This window comes from Piliocolobus tephrosceles, chromosome 12 (genome assembly GCF_002776525.5).
Source record: "Piliocolobus tephrosceles isolate RC106 chromosome 12, ASM277652v3, whole genome shotgun sequence".
NCBI lineage: Eukaryota > Metazoa > Chordata > Mammalia > Primates > Cercopithecidae > Piliocolobus > Piliocolobus tephrosceles.
The window spans coordinates 2,325,422-2,334,292 of NC_045445.1; the positions used below are offsets into that span (position 1 = coordinate 2,325,422).

Genomic DNA, 8,871 nt, shown 5'->3' on the forward strand with positions numbered 1-8,871 from the left:
ATGGAAAGTATTATAAAAGCTACTATTTCTTTGTCACAGTAGTAATGACGACAGCAATAATAATGAAACCATTATTGTGTGTTTTTTACATTTCAGAGATTGTTTTAATTACTTTAAATGTATCATCTCATAATTCTTATGAGAGCATATTCTCTGCTTGCTATTATTTATTTCCATTTACAAATACATAAACTGAAGGCTAGAAGGTTAAATAACTTTTTTAAGGTCAAAAAAATATTTCTGAGTATGTGGTTTATCCACAGACCTGTCTGTCTTCAAAGCTGATGTCTTTTTGGTCAGCATTTTGTTTGTAAAAATTAAGATATCTGAATACATATCATTTATTGTACTTTTATATTTATTATCTCATATGATTTCCCCCTCACCAGCTATTATAGATCTGACATGATCTAAAATTTGTCTGTAGTCATCTATTTGAGGCCTGTCTAATCTAAATTCTGCCACTTCAGCCTTGTGTAATTATCCAAAGCTCCTTTGCTAGGCAGATAGGGTAGGGAGCTAAATATTATACTTTAATCACAGACTGAGCTGGTGGAAGCTGGTATTTAGTTTAATGAATCCTAATTTACCGTTTCTATGGCTTGCCCCCCAGGACATTTATTTGAGTACATGGCAGGTCTTTGTAACCTCAGCGCTAAGAGACTATGGGCATTTTTTTCCTGTGTGATTCAGAGGTTTTTGAATTATCTCTTTAGCCTCCTGCCCTGTGAAGATTCAGAATTTGGCAAATCTTTTGAGGGAGAGACCAGCTGTGCATTTAGCATCCTTCAAGACTCCAATTTTGTCATTACCGTCTGCCAAAAGTTCTGCCAAGGACCAAGTGTGGATTCTTATCTTTCAGCAGGTTCCAGATCTGCAAAAGGTTGTTGGAAGATATGGGTGTTAATTTACTACTCCCTCTGATGCTTTCATTTGTTACTTGTTCTTAGTCCTGCCAATCCTGTACCCCCAACCTTTGCCTCCTAATCACCTAGAGACTGTGGAAATAATTCTATTTTGCTTTAAGTTTTGGCTTAAGCTCTTTATCTTCCTCTTCAGTTTAGCTTTGGAGTTTAGCAAATATCTTGAAGGAGAAATAAATTGTCTATTTGAGGCCTGTCTAATCTAAATTTTTTCACTTCAGCTCTGTGTAGCTGTCAGAAAGTCCACCAGCAGCAGCTCTCCACCTAGACCTAGCTCAAATTCTCAAGTTCAGATCCATGTTCAGAATCAGGACATATTCTCAGAGACAGCTGTGGAGCTTCAGTTTACCTCCGAAAGACTGTCCTCATTCTGGAATTGTATTCCCTCTAGTCTTGCTTACTTCTACAGTTATTAGATGTCTATAAATATATGTATAATTTTTGAAATCCATCTTTTTTCTAATTGTTTTCAGTGGAAATATTGACCTGCCATGAACTATTCCATTTTACTCAGAAGTAGAAGTCAAATCCTGTAAGTTTTAATAAATAGTAAGTTTACTAAATAGTATTTTTACTGTTATTCAGTTTATAATATTTTCAATTTTCCTTGGATTATTTACAAGCATATTGCTTAACTTCTGAACAATGGGACTTTTCTAGTTCCTTTTTCATTATTGTTTCCTAATGTGGTTATATTATAGCTAAATAATTATTTTATGATTTTGTTCATTTGAAATATGTAGATAATTGTATTATGGCCCAGCAAAATGGACAGTTCTCTATATGTTGTGTGGGTATTTGGAGAATATGTATTCTATAGTTACTTGGTTTAATGTTCTTTTGCATATTCGTTGTCTTTGCTAACTTGTTTGTGTTTATTCCATCATGTACTGATAAAAGTGTGTTAAATTTTACCATGTTTCTGGGTTTTTCTTTTTCTCCTTTTACTACTGTCAATATTTTCCTTAAATATTTTGAGAACATGTTATTAAGTACATAAATTTAGAATAGTTAATATTTCCTTATAAATTTAATTCTTAATTTTTACTATTGTCATTTTTTTTTCCTCCGGTAATTCTTTTTGCTTTAAAGTCTTGCTTATCTGATGTTGTCATAGCTATACCAGCCACGTGTTGGTTAGAGTTTGCATGCTCTTTTCCCATTCATTTACTTTCACTCTTTTCCTTTTATGTTTTGAAGTTGTGTTCTATAAATAGCATATAGTTGAGATTTGGTAGGATCCAGTTGGACAATATTTAGTTAATTGGAGCATTATTCTATGTATAGTTACTATAATTACAAATACATTTGCATTGAAATTTTTCAGCTTATTAAGCGATTTCTATTTTTTCCACCTGCCTATATCCTTATTTCCTCTTGCTTGCCTTATTTTAAAATGAATATAGATTGAGTATATTCAAGCATTCTAAAATATACATATATCCTCTATTAGCTTGAAGGTTTTATACCTTTTGCTATTATTTTAGTGTTTACTATAAAAATGCAAATTGATTAACTCATAAGAGTTTAATATAAATTGACACTTTTACTTGCTTCATGAATGCTTTATCTATGATCTATCATTTATTTTTGTCATACATTCTTGTATTCCAGCAAGACATTATTGTTTATATTATCAGTACACTTTAATATTTTTACCACTTTTGTTGCTTTTCATTTTTTTGTTGTTGTTACATTTCCAAGCTTCCATATGGGATTACTTTTCTTCTGCCTGAAGAACATGCTTACAATTTCCTTTAGAATATATTATGGACTGAATGCTTGTGTCCTCTCAAAATTCATATGCTGAAGCCCTAACCCCCAATGTCACTGTATTTGGAGATAGGGTCTGTGACGAGGTGATAAAGGTTAAGTGAAGTTGTAATGGTAGGACCCTCATTTGAAAAGGCTGGTGCCCCTGTAAAAAGAGGAAGAGACACCAAAGTGTGCTTGCTCTCTCTCTCTCCTCCTCTCTCTCCTCCTCTCTCTCTCTGTCTCTCTCTGCCATGTAAGGACACAGCCAGAAGGCAGCAATCTGCAAGCCAATTTAATATTGCAAAAACTCACCTCATGCTCCCTTCCAGTCACTAGTCCCTTTCCATGGGTAGCCATTGTCTTGATTTTTAAATAGAATACTTGTACACGTTTTTAAAATATATATAAATGGAATTATATAGTATGTTCTTTATTGCATCTATGTTCTTGCACTCCACACTATGTTTGTGGTATTTATTCATGTTTAGAGTTGTAGTTCGTTGGTTCTCAAACTTTAACATACATCAGAATTACCAAGAAGGCTTGTTAAAGCATGAATTGCTGGGTCACAGCCCAGACTTTTGATTCAGTATGTCTGGGGTGGAGCCTGGGAGTCCTGTTTTCAGGTGCTGTTAATGCTGCTGATCCAGGGGCCATACTTTGAGATCACTGTTGTAAATCATTCACTCTCACTGGTTTATAGCAAAGATCAGCAAATTTTTTCTTAAAGGGCCAGATAGCAAATTGCACAATCCCTGTAGGTCAAGAGGCAAAATTGATGACTTTATGTAGGTAGTTGTGTAACTGTTAAGAATGTAGCCATTTAAAAATGTAACAAACATTCTTCACTCAGGGGCTGTAAGAAAATAAGGGACTAGTCACATTTTTCCTGTGGGCTGTAGTTTATTGACTGATGATGCATAGTACTCCATTATGTCATGGTATTACAATTTGTTTATCCTTTAAACTGTTGATGGGGATTTGGGTAGTGTCCAGGTTTTAGCTTTTACATATTAACAATGTTATGAGAATCCTCAAACATGTCTTTTGGTGAACACGTATGGATTTCTGTTGGGTACATAACCCAGAGTAGAAGCGCTGTGTAATAAGGGTATGCATGTCTTCAACTTTAGGAGAAACTGCCAGTTTTCTAAACCAGTTGTATCAATTTACACTCCCACCAATAATATGTGAGAATTATTGTTGCTGCATGTCAGTGGTGTTCTGGAGCTGGGTCATACTGGCTTTCAAGGACCAATTGTGGGCATCTCTTCTCAATTCTGCATTCAGTGATCTCAGGATGGCTGCCTGAAATTGGCTATGGTGTATTTACAGTATGGAGACTGGAAAAAAGCCATAAATCAGGGATCTTATATATTCATTTCTTTTTTTTCTTTGAGACGGAGTCTCACTCTGTCGCCCAGGCTGGAGTGCAGTGGCCGGATCTCAGCTCACTGCAAGCCCCGCCTCCCGGGTTTACGCCATTCTCCTGCCTCAGCCTCCCGAGTAGCTGGGACTACAGGTGCTCACCACCCACCCAGCTAATTTTTTGTAGTTTTAGTAGAGACAGAGTTTCACCGTGTTAGCCAGGATGGTCTCGATCTCCTGATCTCGTGATCCACCCGTCTCGGCCTCCCGCAGTGCTGGGATTACAGGCTTGAGCCACCGCGCCCGGCCTTATATATTCCTTTCTAAGAGATTCAGTTGTTAAACATTTACCAGGATATCACATCTAGACATTTTTTGTCAACATTTGGTATTTAATACTTTTTGTCTACTTTGTAGCTATTCAGGTGGTGGTATAGTACTATTCCTTTGTGGTTTTAATTTGCTTCTTTGCATCTCTGATGAGAATGAAGTTAAATAGCTTTTCAAATATTTGTTGGATATTTTAATATCCTTTTTCATTATGTTCATTTGTCTGTTTTTTAGATAGGTTGTCTTTTTATCTATCTATCTATCTATATATGTATATATGTTTATATTTTCATGGTAGAAGTTCTCTGCCAGATATATGTATTTGTAATGTCATCTCCTATCCTGTGGATTGCCTTTTCATTTTTTGTTGGTGTTTTTGATGAGCAAATCTTAATTTTAGTGTGGTCTAAGTTACCATTTATTTCTTTAACGGTTAGTGTTTTTTGTGTCCTATTTTTTTTTTTAAACTTTGCCTATACCAAAGTCACAAAGAGGTTATCCTTAAAGATATTTTCTATAAAATATTTATTTTACTTCTAACATAAAATTTTTCAACGAATTTGCAATTCATATGGTGTGACTTTGTGATATAATTGCAGTTTTTTCATATAAATGTGCATTTAATATAGCACTATTTATTTGAAAGACTACACTTTCACCTCTGAACTGCAATATCACCTTTATGAAAAAAATTGGGTGATAATATTTGCCTGAACTCTTTATTTTATTCCATTATATGTATAACCATTCCAGTTAGTATATCCTTGCACTAATACCACAGTTCTTATTTACAGGTCCTTCAGATGTGTTTTTTTTTTCTTCAAGATTACCTCTATTTTAGCTTTTTGCTTTTCTACATGGATTTTAGAATCAGCTTGTCAGTTTCCACAAAAATCTCTGCTGTTATCTTGATTGAGACTTGAGGTAGATCGAAGATGTCCACAAAGTCTTTAACACTTCCCACAGAGGACTATGATAATGGCTTCTTGTTTTATTGATCCTTTTATAATTATGAAATAACTTTCTTTTTCTCTAGTATTGCTTCTTGATTTTCCTGATTACAGTTTCATTATCTATCTTTTTGGTTCATGACTTCTGTTTCAGTCCTTTTATATTAAACTTTTGGCATATTAATATTTAAACTATATTTCTTGTAACTAGCATATATTTGGGTTTAAAAATCCATTCTGACCACCTTAATATTTTACTTGTAAATATTTGACTTATTTTTATTAAAGTTAATTACTGATATATATATAATTTGATTTAGAATATATTTGCTGCTAAATCATCAAGTTTCTATTTGAATCACTTGTTTCATATTCCCTTTCACTTCCATTCTTGCCTTCTTTTAGTGTAGTCAATGTGTCTATTTAGAATGTTTTTTTCTATTAATTTGTCAGTTATATCTTCTTCCGCTATTTTAGTAGCTACCTTAGAAATTACAGCAGGAATTTTTGACTTATTATAGTCAAGTACGAACTATTTGTACTATGTCTCTGATGCTACTAGAAACTGTAAACAGTACTTACCCCTTTTTTCACCCGCCTGCATTATTTTTGTCATGTATTTTCACTTCACATTTCATTTTGCACATAATTTAGACTGTACAAAATATTCTGATTACTGTTTTATGCAGTCTAAATATATATTTACTTTTATCCATGTATTTATTCTCTCTGGCGTTCTTCATGCCCTTTTGCATTTTCATGTTTCCATCTAGCGTAATTTTCCTTTTGACTGAAGAATTTTCTTTGTTTTTGTCTTGCTTTCTTTCAGTGTTGGTCTGCTGGTGAGGAATTCCTTTAATATTTGTTCATATGAAAGCCTCTTTATGTCACCCACATTGTTGAATAATATTTTCTTTGGGTGTAGAATTCTATGTTGGTGGTTCTGTGTGCTTATTTTTATTTTAGCACTTAAAAAATGTTGTAATATTACCTTTTGACTGACATTGTTTCTTTTGGGAAATCTGCCTTCCATTTTCCAGTTGTTCTTGTAAATGTAGTGTCTTTTATTCCTCTGGTTGCTTTAAAGATTCTGTATTTTTTTTTTTTTTCTTTTGGCAGAGCTAGCTGAGGTTTTATTTTGGACAAAAAAAAGCAATTGAATTGTTTTGTAGCTGGAGGCATGGGTAAGGGGGGGTCCTCAGGCAGTAAATTCCCCCACAGGTGGGCTGAGGGCTAGGGCTGAGCCTCAGGTGTGTCTTCTGTTCCCTGTGCTTCTCTGCACAGCGGCCTCCCTCCCGGGCTCTGGGCAAGTCGCAGGAGGGGCAGGCGGGGAGGGGTTGCCGCAGCTGTTCACTTGGGCAGCACGTCAGAGGACGCGGACACCAGCTTCCCATCGCGGGTCTAGATCTTCTTCACAACCAGGGCCCTGGTGGAGCTGGTGCAGCTGAAGGAGCTGGAGCCCGCGTCAGAGCCAGAGGCCAGAGCCCAGGCCGTAGCTGAGCCCGGGGCTTGTGAGAATCCCCATAGGTCGGGCTCAGACCACCTGCAAAACCGCTGGTGGTCTTCATATGGATAGTCATGTTCTGCATCCCAGACTCTAGCTGGCTCTCCTCGCCCTCCAGCAGCCTCCTGTAGGTGACATCTCAATGTCCAGGGCCAGCTTGACGTTCATCAGCTCCTGGTACTCACGCAACTGCCTCGCCATGTCCTGGTTGACCCGCTGCGGGGTGGCCTCCAGCTCGGAGGCATCCCTTGACGATGGCATCCTTAACGTCCAGCTCCCCACGTTCCTCTGCATCTGCGATGGTGGCCTCCACAGGGAAGCCCTCTGGCCTTTGAGGCCCTCAGTCTCAGCCTGAAGCCGGCTGATGTTCCGGTTCATCTCGGAGATCTCAGTCTTGGTGCGCCGCAGGTCATCCCCGTGCTTCCCAGCCAGGCTCTGCAGCTCCTCATACTTGATCTGGTACATGCTCTCAGCCTCAGCCCGGCTGCGGTTGGCGATCTCCTCGTACTGCGCCTTGACCTCAGCGATGATGCTGTCCATGTCCAGGGAGCGGCTGTTGTCCATGGACAGCACCACAGACGTATCCGAGATCTGGGAATGCAGCTCCTGGATCTCCTCTTCATACAGCTGCCTGAGGAAGTTGATCTTGTCAGTCAGCCCCTCCAGGCGAGACTCCAGCTCTACCTTGTTCATGTAAGCTTCATCCACATCCTTCTTGATGAGGACAAATTCATTCGCCATCTCTGTATGCTTATTGATCTCATCCTCATTCTCGTTCTTGAAGCCCTCCACCAGCCCCTGAATGTTGCCAAGCTCCGTCTCCAGCTTCAGCTTCTCCTGGCCCAGAGTCTCCAGCTGCTGCCTAAGGTTGTTGATATAGCTCTCGAACATGTTGTCCATGTTGCTCCGAGCCATCTCCTGCTGCTGCAGGAGGCTCCACTTGGTCTCCAGCATCTTGTTCTGCTGCTGCAGGAACCATACCTTGTTGATGAAGGAGGCAAACTTGCTGAGGGTCTTGATCTGCTCCTTCTCCTGGATGTGCGTGGCCTGGATGTTGGGGTCCACCTCCAGGTCAAGGGGGTTCAGCAGGCTCTGGTTGACCATGATGGCGGTGATGCCTCCCATGCCACTGGCCCCCCCATAGCCTCTGCCCAGGCCACCCCAGAAGCTGCTGCTGCCCACTCGGGAGAAGCTGGAGAAGCTGATGCGGGCACCAGGCCCACTCGTGTAGCAGCAGCTGCTGAAGGCCCAGGGGCCAGAGGTGGACACCTTGTATGACTTCTGGGTCACCCTGATGGACATGGTGGAGTCAGGAGTGGAGGCAGGTGGGCTGAACCAGGCAGAGATTCCAGAAGGAGCAGAGAAGCTGCTTCTTGGTCTCTTTGTTTTTTTAACAACTTGACTATGATGTGCCTAGGTGTGGTTTTCTTTTTGTTTATCCTGTTTATGATTCACTGAGTTTTTTTGATTCTGTGGGTGTATATCTTTTATTAATTTTGTAAACATTTTGAATATTATTTCTTTGGGTATTGCTTCTGCCCTATTCTTTTTCTTCTCCCATTCCATATTTGTTAGTTTTTTTGTTTTGTTTTGTTTTGTTTTACTGTGTCCTACATATCTCTTATGCTCTTTTTTTCCCAATTATTTTTGTTCTTGTGCTTCAATTTCAATATTTTCTATAATTTTGGAGTTATGTAAAGCTGTTCTTTTGTGTCACATATCCCGTTAATCCCATGCACTGAGTTCCTAGTTTTTTCATTGTAGGATATCCAGTTGATTTTTATTTTCATTAATTCAAATTGTCCATTACAGTTCTTGGTTCTTTCACATATTTTATTTAACTTTTCCTTTACTTCTTTTAAAAATGTTAATCATAGTTAATTTTAAAGTCATTTTCTGATGATTTCACTATCCAGATCATGTGTGTTTTTGCATCTTTTTTCATCTTTTATATTGATTTACATGTCATATTTTTTACCTCTTTGTGTATCTAGTAATATTTTTCTTGCATGTCACGCACCATGTATAAAAAATTGTAGAG

General features: G+C 38.2%; 1 pseudogene across 1 annotated transcript; it reads right to left on the bottom strand.

Annotated features, from left to right (window-relative positions):
• Positions 1–6,444: 6,444 nt before the first annotated feature.
• On the bottom strand, positions 6,445–8,174 carry LOC111536013 (annotated as a pseudogene). Its single transcript, XR_002729625.2, has one exon. The product of XR_002729625.2 is annotated as a keratin, type II cytoskeletal 8 pseudogene (transcript).
• Between the last annotated feature and the right edge of the window lie 697 nt (positions 8,175–8,871).